The 14,684-nt window shown below is 40.2% G+C and overlaps 1 protein-coding gene across 6 annotated transcripts in view; it reads left to right on the forward strand.

The window, feature by feature from the left end:
* drp2 (dystrophin related protein 2) overlaps positions 1 to 14,684 on the forward strand; it is a 368,975-nt gene that overhangs the window by 249,752 nt on the left and 104,539 nt on the right. The window lies entirely within an intron of this gene.

Below are 14,684 nucleotides of genomic sequence, written 5' to 3' on the forward strand. Positions count from 1 at the left end.
AAACCCTTTCTGTTCATATACCCATCCTGATGCTTTTTAAATGTTGCAATCATACTAGCCTCCATCACGTCTGCTAGCAGCTCATTTCATAAACGTATCACCTTCTGCATGGAAAAGTTGCCCCTTAGGTCTTTTTTATATCTTTCCCCTCTCACCTTAAACCTATGCCCTCTAGTTCTGGACCCCCACCCCAGGGGAAAGACTTTGCCTATTTAGCCTATCATTGCCCCTCATGATGTTATAAACTTCTATAAGGTCACCCCTCAGCCTCTGACACTACAGGGAAAATTAGCCCTAGCCGATTCAACTCTCCCTCTAGCTCAAATCCTCCAAACCTGGCAACATGCTTGTGAATATTTTCTGAACCCTTTCAAGTTTCGCAACATCCTTCTCAATAAAGGAAAGCATACGAAACGCCTTCTTCACTATCCTACCTACCTGTGACTCCACTTTCAGGGAGCCATGAACCTGCACTCCAAAGGTCTCTTTGTTCAGCAACTAGGACCTTACCATTAAGTGTATAAGTCCTGCTAAGATTTGCTTTCCCAAATTGCAGCACCTCACATTTATCTGAATTAAACTCCATCTGCCACTTCTCATCCCGTTGACCCATCTGGTCCAGATCCTGTTGTAATTTGAGGTAAATCTCTTTGCTGTCCACTACACCTCCAATTTTGGTGTCATCTGTAAACTTACTAACTGTACCTCTTATACTTGCATCCAAATCATTTATGTAAATGACAAAAAGTAGAGGACCCAGCACTAATCCCACTGGTCAGAGGCCTCCAGTCTGAAAAACAACCCTCCACCACCACCCTCTGTCTTCTACCTTCGAGCCAGTTCTGTATCCAGCTGGCTAGTTCTCCCTATATTTCGTGAGATCTAACCTTACTAACCAGTCTCCCATGGGGAACCTTGTCAAACACCTTATTGAAGTCCATATGGATCACATTCACCGCTCTGCCATCATCAATCCTCTTTGCTACTTCTTCAAAAAACTCAATCTGATGAAGGAGCAGTGCTCTGAAAGCTTTTGATTTCAAATAAACCTGTTGGACTATAACCTAGTAACGTTTGACTTCTAATTTTTTCCACACCAGTCCAACACCAGAGCCTCCACTTCACAGTTACTTTTGCCTCAGCAGTTGCTGTAAGTTTTGGCACTTAACCAATAAGCCAGACTTTATAAGTAATAACCAGCCACCGTGTACCTTCTGAAAGTAATTGGAAGTATTTGGCGAAAGATTATTAAGCAATAGCCTGTCCTGACAAGCCAAAAGGACCATCGAACTGATCCCTGTCAATAGGGACACTGAACGGCCTTCCCAGCCTTTCTCCACACCCATTTGACCCATTTTGTTTTCCTGAAACAAAAACAAAAAGTGCTCATAAAATTCAGTAGGTCTGGCAGCATCGTAAGAAGAAAGCAAAGTTAATGTTTCAAGTCCAGTGACTCTTCATCAGAACACTTTTTTTCTGTCTGTCTATCTATATGTGTGTATAAGGAGGTTTGATTTGAAACTCCTAGCATTACTAGTTGACAGCTCTTTATTGTTTATCTGTAGCTAGAGATTAAAAGACCTGAGACTAAAAGACAGGGTAAATTGCGGGAATTTGGTAGTTGCTAAAATCTTTGACTTTTGTGTTGAATCCAGAATAGCAGGGTGTGACTTCCAGCAAGTTACCACAATGAGGATCAACAATAGCATCCTCTCTAGTGGCAATACTGAAGCTGAATGGTGTAGAGTGCACTGTGTGGACGTCGTCTGTAATCACTGGAACCATGTGACATAGCAGTTTCATCATATCATTCAAACCTTTAAGTGCATTATTGAGTATAGGCATTGGGAGGTCATATTGTGACTGTACACGACAATGGTTAGGGATACTGCATTCGATTCTAATTTCCCTGCTATAGGAAAGATGTTATGAAATGTGAAAAGGTGCAGAAAAGATTGGAGGGTTTGAGCTATCTGCTGAATAGGCTGGAGTTGTTTTGCCTGTAACATTGGAGGATGAGAGGTGACTTTATAGAAGTTTATAAAATCATGAATGGCATACATAGAGTGAATAATCATGGTCTTTTCCCAAGGAGAGGGGAGTCCAATACTAGAGGGCATAGATTTAAGGTGAGAGGGGAAAGATTTAAAAGGGACCTAAGGGGCAACTTTTTCACACTGAGGTTAATACGTGTATGGAATGTACTGCCAGAGGTAGTGTTGGAGGCTGGTACAGTTACAACATTTAAAAGTCATCTGGATGAGTACATCAATAGGAAGGGTTTAGAGGGAAATGGCCAAATGTTGGCAAATGAGACGAGATTAATGTAGGATATCTGGTCGGCATGGATGAGTTGACCGAAGAGTTTGTTTCTGTGATGTATACCTCTATGACACTATAGCCTATTGGTTGATGGGATTACTATTTTCCAATATTGTACCTCGTACATCCATTGGTTAAATTTGCTCATCATTCACTAAAGAACAAGAGTTAATCTATTAAATTGTCCCAACACTAGTGTATTACTTAAAGGATGAAGCACTTAACTTGTAGTTTTTTGAAGTGTTTTAGTAAGTTCCTGGATTTGGCAGAGTGTTTTTCTGCATCCTCACAGGGAGAACGGTGGATTTGGATATTCATCTGTGCAAAGCACAGAACAGGTATGGAGGCTACATTTTCAATAGCACTGATACTGCAACAGAAGAGCCGAGACAGCAGAGAGAGGAAACTTTTCTTGAACCCTTTGCCAAGTTGTAGTTGGACTTCTTCATGCTCCTTGACAGGGACAGGAGGCTGTCTTGCAGGCAAGCTAATGCACCTGGTATTTCGGTGTGCATTCCCATCGACATTTTCTCTCTCTGCTATCCATCAAGGTTCTCAGCTGAGGTATGTGCAGCCAAATGCATCTCTCACCTTACCTTCTCATGAGCTGGCACATCCACTTGCCCTGACTGCATCCCACTGGTAAATCATCAGTTGTCAATTCAGACTCTACACAATCCTGGAATGCATATGCAGCACTGAAATGATGGCTGCAAATGTCTTCATTTACGTGGCAGTGTCTTTCTCTCTCTCTTCCTTATGGAGCTGCTATTGCTGAATAAGAAGCAATTCCTTGGTGTCTGAAAGCAGAAAGTCATCAGGGAAAGGGGTTGGTGTGGAAATGGAGTTGGGACGGAAAGAGACAGGTTTTGATTACACCATTCAGCAGCTTGCTTATCATACTAGAGAGCAGGAAAAGGGTGAGCTTGGAGTTGAGAAAAGACATAAAGTAAGAACATGCTGTCATCATTGGTGTGTTTATGCCTCAGAGTTATGCAGAAATGATTACCAGATTCTTTGTGTGCAACAGGAGTTCTATTCAATGCTCTAAATGTTTGCTCACTCATGCTCAAAGCAGCTTGACTTCATTTAGTTTCTTTTTCCATGCACAGCTTAAATAATCATATACAGTCAGCAGTGAGCAGGAACACATAATCAAACACTGAACAATTGTATTCTAAAGCCCTCAATGCCCTCAGCGATGTCAGATACCATGAGCTGTGTCATAGCTAGTTTGATCTGTCAAAGTGCTTTGCAGTGATTGGAAAGACATCTCCTTTATGTGGCTCAGGAAATGCAGGTGTCCTTGTTCACAGCCCATTCAGGTCTGCTCCATTCTATTGTGGTAAAAACGAGGACTGCAGATGCTGGAAACCTGAGTCTGGATTAGAGTGGTGCTGGATAATCTCTCCACCCTGCAGGCTCCCTGCCTCTATTCCTGCTGAAGGGCTTTTGTCCGAAACGTCGATTTTCCTGCTCCTTGGATGCTGCCTGACCTGCTGTGCCTTTCTAGCACCACTCTAATCCATTCTATTGTGTGCCACATTGTCCTGCAAAATAAAAGATAAAATGTTAGTGATTGTACGGTGATGTGTTTTGATACAGTATCTGTCACAGCAAGAACTTAGCAGATGCTGGAGAAGTCAGAGTCGATAAAGTGTGGCGCTGGAAATAGCACAGCAAGTCAGACAGCATCTGAGGAGCAGAAGAGTCAAAGTTTTGGGTTTGACCCTCCTGACTCTGACTATCACAGCTGAGCAGTTGGGAGATGTGTAGATTGTAGCATCAGATAGCATCATAGGACTGTGTGGGACCCCAAACCCTGTATCCTGAGTTTTGAAAAGTACCAATCAGTGTGTGACGGGATGCAGCACATTGAGCAGCATGGGAGGCTGGTACAGTGGTGGGAAAATCAGGCGGCAACACCAATTTTGCAGTTGCTTGCCTCTGCCTTGCAGGTGGATTTAAAATTCTAGTCACAAAGATTTGGAACACCTACCTGCCCAGTTAAGTGGAACCATGATAGGGGTATCCATAGTTTATTACATTAAAGCAGGGATCAGAAGTGTGCTTATCAAAGTACCAGAGCTACTATGTGGAAATATAGATAGCATTTGATGTTAGCAATTACTGAGGTCTTTTGGTCTGAACTGTTCGAAAAGATACTTTTATTTTATTACTACATCAATAAGGGTTTGTTTTCCCTCCAATATCACACACGCAAACAAACTTTATCAACAATATCATTGGTTTATAATAGTTTTTTTTTTATTCATTCACAAGATGTGAGCATCACTGGCTGGACCAGCATTTATTGCCCATCCCAGAAGTCAGTAATGAGTCAAACACATTGCTGTTGTTCTGGAGACTCATGTAGGCCAGACCCAGTGAGGATGTCAGATCTCCTTCCCTGAAGGACGTTAGTGGCACTGATTTTTTTTTTCCTGACAATCAATAATGATTTCATCGTTATCATTAGACTCCTATTTTCAGATTCAAGTTCCACTATTTGCTATGGCAGGATTTGAAACTAGATCCCCAGAACCACTATGTAGGTGTCTGGATTAACAGTCCTGCAATTATACCACTCGGCCATCACCTCCCTAATAATAATAGATTTACAATAGATTTACCATGGACCAATTAGTAAGCTGTTGAAAATGTGGCCAATGCTGAATAGTTTAAGTTTGAAATTATATGTAATTGTTAGCATAATCTTTATAATAATGATGGTTGTGAAAATGGATGCCACGTCTTCCAAAAACTTGGTCAGTACGTCACAACACTGCACTAAGAGAACCTTCATCTACCTACAAATTATAACACATAATTACCAAAAATTATTTTTACTTAAGAGCCAGATAACTGTGGATGAGATATACAAAGTTAAAATATTATGCACAATAGTAAGGAAAGTATATTGTATGATGTTTACATCAGTCTTCATGAATGAAAACTGTAGATACGTTAAGTTCAATTAATCTGAGCCGCAAATCTTTTTTATCATACCTAAATGTTGGTATGCTGTCAGTCTTTAAAAGAACTCCAGATCTGAAAGGTATTTGGAACATACGCAACACAAAATCTCAAAGGAAGAGATTTAATATATGGGTAATATTTTTAGGAGATCTATAAATACAGAACTATAATTGTAGACTGGGTCTAGTTTCTTAAATCCAGTTATTCAACGCAAGACAAGCAAAGAGGAAATTGTTAAAGAACATTTTACAGAATCCTAACAAAGGTTGTCTAAAGATCACAGAACTTCGAACAAACTGTCAGCATGGTTTTAGAAGCCTCATAAATCTCCTGGCCTTTTCTGAGGAGATAACTAAATTACTAGGCAATAATGCATAGAATCTATTTAGGTTTTCAGAAAGCACTGTAGGCTTTTAAGATCTGCAAAGCCAATGGCAAATTAGCTTGTTGAATTACGAAGTAGTGTGACAATATGAAATAGAATTACTGATTTGCCCAGGAGACCAATGTAGATGAAATAATGGCATTTATCGAAATCTGGACAAATGATGTAGAGATACTTAAGGAATGGCATCTGGGGGTAATTTTTGGATTTAACTCTTTTAACAGGGAGTTTCACTTAGTTGTAAACAGAAATTTGTGCATGAAGGCAGTCTTTGTTGCTAAATATAGAACAGGATAAAGATTTTGGATGCTGAGATATCATGAAAGCATTGCTAAAGAGGCTGAAGATTTTTGAGAATCTATCTGGAAGTATTTAATTCTAAATCAAAATGGATTATTTAACCATGTGTAACTTAGAGTTGGAATATTTTCTGTCATGTTGATATTTCTGCATTCAAAGTGACATTGATGCATTGGAGAATATTCAGTGAAGATGAACGAAGAGATTATACCACATTATTATTTTTAAGTATGAACTGACACAATTGATTTAATTGAAGTAGAACTTAGTTGAACATGATTCAACTAAAGAGCTTAAATTAGCCAACTTCAAGCAAGCTTTGAAATTACAGAGAATATTGTTGTCAATAACGTGTTCTAATGCAGCACTCCACATGTATTGGCTCAAAGGTGACCTCATGCCCTAATGCAAGACCAAATCATTTTCATATATTGTATTCCGGTCACTTAGGATATGATATGCTTGGAATGACCAGCTGTCATGGCTTGGTTATGCAGCTCCTACAGCTCTTCAAGGACTACTGATTACTTTTAACATATATGTTAAATCTGGTAAATAACAAATTCCAAGTACAATGCCAGTGCAATGTTCTTTAAAGCTGCTTATTGTTCAAACACTCACAGAAGGTGATTACACTCATAGAAGGTGCATACCTGCACAGACAGCCCTCTTTTAACCCATCTTGCTGAAGGCTACAGGTAACAGAAGGTAGTATATGCAAACACAAATAGGTTCACCAAATCTAACTCATGATTAGGAGAGGAATTGATGGATGGAGTGACAATAGAAGAAGAGAGTTAATCGAGAGTTTGTAGCTGGTTACAATCTTTGCTTTTGTCTCTTGCTTGACCCTATTTCCTCATTCATTTCTCTGATAAAGAAGACATTGGGGCATGGTAGCCCAGCACTGTGCAGTGTTTTACAATACAAAGTTCTGTTTCTCGCTCTTAGCATGATAAAATGTCATTTTTTTCTCTATTCCTCTGAGTGCTGAAGAGGAGACATGTTGCAAGCTCTGACTAAACACATATCCTATATTTCCTACTCAGTGGCAAGTGCTGGTGAGATCAGTTTCAATAGAAAAGTATTTTAGAAGGAAGCATTTAACGAAGCACTGGGCATTAGTGAGGAGGTGTACATCTGGGGGAACTATAAAAGATGCAATCTGCTGACTGAAATATCAACTGAGATCTCTTGGGCCTGTCTACAAATGTTGTTTTATAGCTTGACATCAACAAGTCATGAAAGTATTTGAGATGATGCCAAGAGGTCTTTACACTTTGTGATTTTGTTTGGAATTTAGCAATTTTGCAATTTAGATATTTGCAGGCAGGCTGATGTTCCGGGGTCATGTGTTCAAATTGCACCACAGCAGATGGTGAAATTTGGATTTAATAAAGTCTGGAATTAAAAGCTAGTCTAATGGTGACTATGTAACTATTGTGATTATTGTACATAACATATCTGGTTCACTAATATACATTAGGGAAGGACAGATATTGACCTCATCTGACCTTGCCTGCATGTGATTCCAGGCCCACAGCAATGTGATTGATTCTTAAGTGCCCTCTGAAAGAGCCTAGAATGGCATTTAGTTTGAAGTCAATTAGGGATGAGTACCAAATACTGGCCGAGCTAGCACTATCAATATCCCATGCAAAAATGTTTAAACATCTGATTATGTTCTACTTTAATTAAAATGGCTTCCTTAAATGAGTATGAGACAGGAGGCACACCAAGGTATGAACAATTCTCAGAAGAATGTTGTGGATTTAACCCCATATTGGCAGCAATACCACACTGCTCTGGAGTACACTATCAAACCTTTGGTTTATTCATTCATGGGATATGAGCATCACCGGCAAGGCCAGCATATATTGCCCTTCCTGAATTGCCCTTGCATCAATGTGCTGCAGGTATGCCTAAAATGCTGTCATAGGGAGGGAGTTTCAGGACTCTTATTAAACAACAGTGAAGGAAGGTGATATAATTTCAAGTCAGGACAGTATGTAGTTGGGAGGGGAACTTGCAGATGGTAGTGTTCCCATACATCTGCTACCTTTGGCCTTCAAGTTGATAGAGTCTTAAGTTTGGAAGGTGCTATCAAAGGAATCTTAGTGAGTTGTTGCAGTGCATCTTATAGACGATACACACTGCTGTCACTGTGTATCAGTGGTGGAAGGACTAAATGTTGAAGATGTTAGATGGGGTGTCAATCAAGTAGCCAGCTTTGCCCTGGTGGTATTGAGCTTCTTGGGAGTTGTCGAATCTGTGTTCATCCAGGAAGGTGGCAGGGATTTCATCAGGTTGCTGACCTGTGCCTTATAAAACAGGGATTGGGAAGTTGGGAGTTGAGTTTGCTCTTGTAGTCACAATATTTATACTCCTGCAGCTCAGCTTCTGGTCAATGGCAATCCACAGGATATTGATAATCAGAGGCTAAAATTAAGAGCAACTCACCTCTTGATTCTACAAAGTCTGTCCACCATCTACGAGGCACAAGTCAGGAGTGAGAAAGTGAGGTCTGAGGGCTTCAGGATTCCTGAAGAAGGGCTTATGCCCGAAACATTGATTCTCCTGTTCCCTGGATGCTGCCTGACCTGCTGCGCTTTTCCAGCAACACATTTTCAGCACAAGTCAGGAGTGTGATGGAATACTCCCTACTTGCCCGAATACAGTTCCAACAACACTTAAGAGTCTTGATACCATCCAAGAAAAAGCAGCCTACTTGATTGGCACCATATCCACAAATATCCATTCCCTCCACCACTGATGCTCAGTATGAGCAGTATGAACCATTTACAAGATGCACTGCAGAAATTTGCCAAAGATCCTTAGCCAGCATCTTCCAAACCCACAACTGCTTCCACCTAAAGGGCAAGGGCAGCAGACACATAGGAACATCACCACCTGCAAGTTCTCCTCCAAGTCACTCATCATCCTGACTTGGTGATAAATTGCAATTCCTTCACTGTTGCTGGTTCAGCTTCCTGGAATTCCCTCCCTAAGGGCATTATGGGCCAATCTACAGTACGTGGACTACAGCGGTTTAAGAAGACAGCTCACTGCCACTTTCTCAAGGGCAATTTGAATAGGTAATAAATGCTGGCCAGCCAACAAAGTTCACACCCTATGAATGAATGTTTAACAAATGGTAATTCAGCAATTATGATGTTATCAAGCATTAAGGGATGATTGCGTTCTCTTTTGTTGGAGATGGTCATTGCCAGTCACTTGTCGAGCACAAATGTCACTTTTGATTTATCATTTCAAGCCTGAATGTTATCCATTTCTTGACGCATTTCGAGAAAGACTGATTCAAAACCCGAGGAGTTGCAAATACTATTGAACATTGTATAAATCATCAGTGAACATCCTACTTCTAAAGATGCTTGGGCCTAGCTGATATCCTGTTCCTGAGATGATTGGCTTCCTGATGCCACACTCAATCAAATGTTGCCTTTACGTCAAGGGCAGTAACTCTCAGCTTTTGAGTTTCACTCTTCTGTTTTGACTAAGGACGTAATGAGGTCATCAACAGAGTTAGCCTGTCAGAACCCAAACTGAGTGCCAGTCAGCAGGTTATTGTGGCTGTGAACACTGACAATGACATCTTCTATTACATTGCTGATGATTGAAAGTAGACTGTAATTGCCCTAGATTGGATTTGTCCTATTTTTTGTTGACTGGACATACCTGGATAATTTTGAACATTTCCAGGAAGATATCAATGTTGTAACTATACTGGAATAGTTTGAATAGGGACACAGTTAGTTCTAGAACACAAGTCTTTAGTACTATTAGTGGAATGTTATCAAGACTTATGTCCTTTACAGTGTCATTCCTATGAAGTGAACCAAGTGGCTGAAGGCGGGCATCTGTGATACTGGGGATTTCTGGAGGAGGCCAAGATGGATTGAACACTTAGCACTTTGTTTTGATTTGATTTATTATTGTCACATGTATCAAGATACAGTGAAAAGTGTTGTTTTGCATGCTATTCAGGCAAATCATTGCTTGAATGAGTACATCAGGGAATAGAACAGAATGGAGAATATGGTGTCACAGCAACTGAAAAGGTGCAGAGAAAGATCAGCTCTAACATCTCAAAGATCCATTCATAAGTCCGATAACAGCAAGGAGGAAGCTATTCTTGAATCTGTTGTTCCATGTTTTTAAACTTTTGTATCTTCTGTCCAATGGAAGAGGTGGGAGAAGAGTGTAACCAGGATGGAAGGGATCTTTGATTGTGTTGGCTGCTTTCCCAAGGCAGCGAGAAGTTTAGGTAGAGGAAATCTGGTTCGTGATATGAACTGTTCTGTGTTCACAACTCTGCAATTTCTTGCAGTCTTGGGCACAGCAATTGTCATCAACCCTTCTTCAGGAATCTTGAAGAAGGGTTTATGCCCGAAACGTCGATTCTCCTGCTCCTTGGATGCTGCCTGACCTGCCGCGCTTTTCCAGCAACACATTTTTCAGCTCTGATCTCCAGCATCTGCAGTCCTCACTTTCTCCACAGCAGTTGTCATACCAAGCTGTGATGAATCTGGACAGGACGCTTCCTATGCTGCATCTCTAAAAATTGATAAAGAGTCCTGATAGATATGCTGAATTTTCTTAGCCTTTGGAGGAAGTTGAGGTGTTAATGTGCTTTCTTATTTGTAATGTCGACATGGATTGACCAGGGCAGATTGTTGGTGAGATTTACTCATAAGAACTTGAAGCTCTTGACGACCTCCACCTCAGCACCATTGATACAGACAGGGCATGTCCTCCACTCCACTTCCTGAAGTCAATGACCAGCTCCTTTGTTTGGCTGACATTGAGGGAAAGAATGTTGTTTTTACACCATGCCATTAAGTTCTTAATCTCTTTCTTGTACTGTGTTTTGTTGTTGTTTGAGATCCGACCCACTACGGTGGTAACATCAGCAAATTTGTAAATGGATTTGGAGCTGAATTTGGCCACACACTCCTGAGTGTATAAGGAGTGTGCAGCATTGCGGGACACTGGGTGTTGAGGATTAGTCTTGCCACCATATGAACACATTTATGGAATAGGCTTGAGTTCAAACTAGTTAGTACGATCTGATTAAGAAATGAACAGATGCTTTTTAGGATCAATTGCAAATCATCAAACATCCTTCAAAATATGTGGTTGTCCTGAGTGCAGTGTGAAATAACAACGTGGTATCTGTGATCACGATTATATAATGTAGATAAGTTGATAATCTGAGTATTCTCTTGACGATATTTGGTTCACAGAAGAACATTTTTCAAGTTTTCTAATTTTGGATCTTTACCTTCAAATATTCACTTTTCTTAAAAATAGGTTAGTAAGAATCAAGCAGTCAAAATTGTATAAGATCCAAAAATGAGCAAGTATAAAAATATTAAGATCCTCATAATTCTGTACTTCATACTGCCTTTGGTTATAATTTGATTTTAAATGACTGTTAGGATATGTTTGATGGTAAGTAACTCTTCTTGCAAATGACAGTACTCCATCTATTGGCAGATTGATGGGACAAGTTTGAAGAGATTTCCTATTAGAGGTTTGGGTGTTGTCAACGACAGATGGTTCTCTGTAAGACAGAACAAATTAGCAATTATCTCTACACTTCCTGAGACTCTATGTGAATTCACTTCCCTCTACTCAAAATCCAAATCCTGCTGACTAGACACAGGAATGTAATAGTGAAATACAGAGTAATCCATCCTTTTCATGCGAAGATAAATGAGAGCACCATTCATTGATAGAAAATTATGAATCCAAATAAAGAATGATTTAGATGAACGATGAGTTTAGAAAACTGGATCCAAATGGTTTGCCATTCTCAGGAGATTGATATTTATGATTATGCTACACTTTTAGTTCAAGAATAACTCAAAACCATAATGAAGCTCAGCACCACCAGAACAAACAAATCGAGTAACTCTTAATAATTTTTTGGAATATATGTACTACCTACTCCATGATGTTTTTCTAATCAACCTGTTCATAAATGTTATTACACATCTCTGGAGTAGGTACAACTTGAACCCAGGTCTCCTAGTTCAGAGGTAGGGACTCTACCACAGTGTCACAAAACCCTTACTATCTGCTCCATATTTAGGAGAGACAAGTACCACATGAGATGCATTTGGAACATTACTATTTGGACACCAAATAGTAAGGCAAAATCTCCAATTCTGAGGTATTCCAAAGAGTAGAAATGTCCAAAACACTTGCCCTCAGAACCCAGCTCATTTTAAGTGGGTGTAATATGCATGACTAACAATAAAATCTCTAAGGCAGCCATATACTCACAACTTAAATTTAGGCACTGCGCGTGAGGCAGGAAAAGATTAATGTTCAAGGAGACTTTGAAAAATGAGTCTTAGGAAATGTGGCATGTTCACCACAGAAGAGGGCAAAACTGCTAAATAACAAACAGTTAGGAAGCAATTTCAAGTAGCGGTATTCTTTCATCCGAACAGCAAAGAGTGCAAGTAAGGACAAAATGTGATCTAGAAAGATCAGGCAGTCCCAACAAATCATACAATTCATCCTTGTGTACCCCATGGAAAGCAACTCAGACTGTAACCTGCCTTCATACCCATGTTCAAATGCACAACTCATGGCTCTGCCCATGCAAGATGCGACCATCGAAGATTATGAAGCATTACTGATAATGGTAAGAGTATCATATTGAGCTAGCTCCAGTGTAATGCCATATCCATTTGGTTTTCAACCTGATGGCAGTCTTGTTTCAAAGTAGGTAAATCTTCAGAAGGTAGAAAGAAGTGGGCTTTCAGAGCAGGTTGCCAAAGTCTTAGAAAGATAACTCTACAATCTCTCAGGATGGGTTTCTGAATCAGGTGGGAGTGTAGCTGCAGATCCAAAGGCGGACTGGTATCCAATTTCATTGTTTGTTAAAAACACATTTTGGGCACCAGAGCATGCACTAAACTAGTGCATTTGCCTTTTCCACAAAGCCCTCTTGCTTCACTTCAGCTGATGGGTTTCCTGAAGCCACAGATAGCCAACCGTCCAGGGTTAAAGATGATAGGTTAAATGTGAAGCATGCAACCACTTTATAATATCTGAATGGACATTCTGCCTCCTGGGAACAAATCACTTGTGCCAAAACACCCCCGTCCTTTTCCATTAAATTCAGATTAGAGACAACTTAGGATTCCAAAACATTTTTTTTACATTTTAACATCTTACACAGCTCACAGCTATTGATATTAGAGGAGTTAAAATTATTCCTAACTCCTCTGATGTTCACTTGACACTCATCAGGTCTAAATAGTATAAGGAACATTAAACAAAAGGAACTGAATGTAAAGTTGAATGAGTTGAGTTCCTTTCTCTGTGGGTCATGTTGCTCCTATATCTGGAATACTGTGCTATGTGACCAGCCAGGCCCTTGGGCAAATGCAATAAGAATTGCAATAAGAATAATTCCAGTGCTGAATGCAATATTTATAAGGAACCACTTAATAACTTGGGTCACAACAACTTCAGAATCATCTCAAATTTGAGCTTGTTGACTGAAACTTTTAAAATACTTAACAGGATTGAAAACATGAGATTAAAATATTTGTTTCAGATCAGAAAGTCCAGTAAGACAAGAAGAGAAATGTTTGATAGTGTGATGGATAAATTTGGAGCTGATGAAAAGAAATATTTCTTTATATATGAAGAAAGCAAACCCTGGAATGCATAGCAATTGAGACAAAATATGCTGAATGTGCTCACAGGAACACTACAGGCTTGGTATTCTGGAAGGATGAGATTAAATTGTATTATCCAGAACTTTCTCCTGAATTAGAGTCATAGAGTCATAGAGATGTATAGCATGAAAACAGATCCTTCGGTCCAACCCTTCCATGCCGGCCAGATATCCCAACCCAATCTAATCCCACCTGCCAGCACCCGGCTCATATCCCTCCAAACCTTTCCTATTCATATACCCCTCCATATGCCTCTTAAATGCTGCCGTTGTACCAGCCTCCACCACTTCCTCTGGCAGCTCATTCCATACACGTTCCACCCTATGTGTGAAAAGGTTGCCCCTTAGGTCTCTTTTATATCTTCCCCTCTCACCCTAAACCTATGCCCTCAAGTTCTGGTCTCCCCGACCCCAGGGAAAAGACATTGTCTATTTACCCTATCCATGCCCCTCATAAGTTTGTAAACCTCTATAAGATCACCTATCAGCCTCCAACACTCCAGGGAAAACAGCACCAGCCTGTTAAGCCTCTCCCTGTAACTCAAATCCTCCAACACTGGCAACATCCTTGTAAATCTTTTCTGAACCCTTTCAAGTTTCACAACATCTTTCCAATAGGAAGGGGACCAGAATTACACGCAATATTCCAACAGTGGCCTAACCAATGTCCTGTACAGCTGCAACATGACCTCCCAACTCCTGTACTCAATACTCTGACCAATAAAAGAAAGCATACCAAATGCCTTCTTCACTATCCTATCCACCCGCAACTCCACTTTCAAGGAACTATGAAGCTGCACTCCAAGGTCTCTTTGTTCAGCAACACTCCATAGAACCTTACCGTTAAGTGTATAAATCTTGCTAAGATTTGCTTTCCCAAAATGCAGCACCTCACGTTTATCTGAATTAAACTCCATCTGCCACTTCTCAGCTCATTGGCCCATCTGGTCAAGATCCTGTTGTAATCTGAGGTAACCC

Source organism: Chiloscyllium plagiosum, chromosome 15, assembly GCF_004010195.1.
Source record: "Chiloscyllium plagiosum isolate BGI_BamShark_2017 chromosome 15, ASM401019v2, whole genome shotgun sequence".
NCBI classification, from domain to species: Eukaryota; Metazoa; Chordata; class Chondrichthyes; order Orectolobiformes; family Hemiscylliidae; genus Chiloscyllium; species Chiloscyllium plagiosum.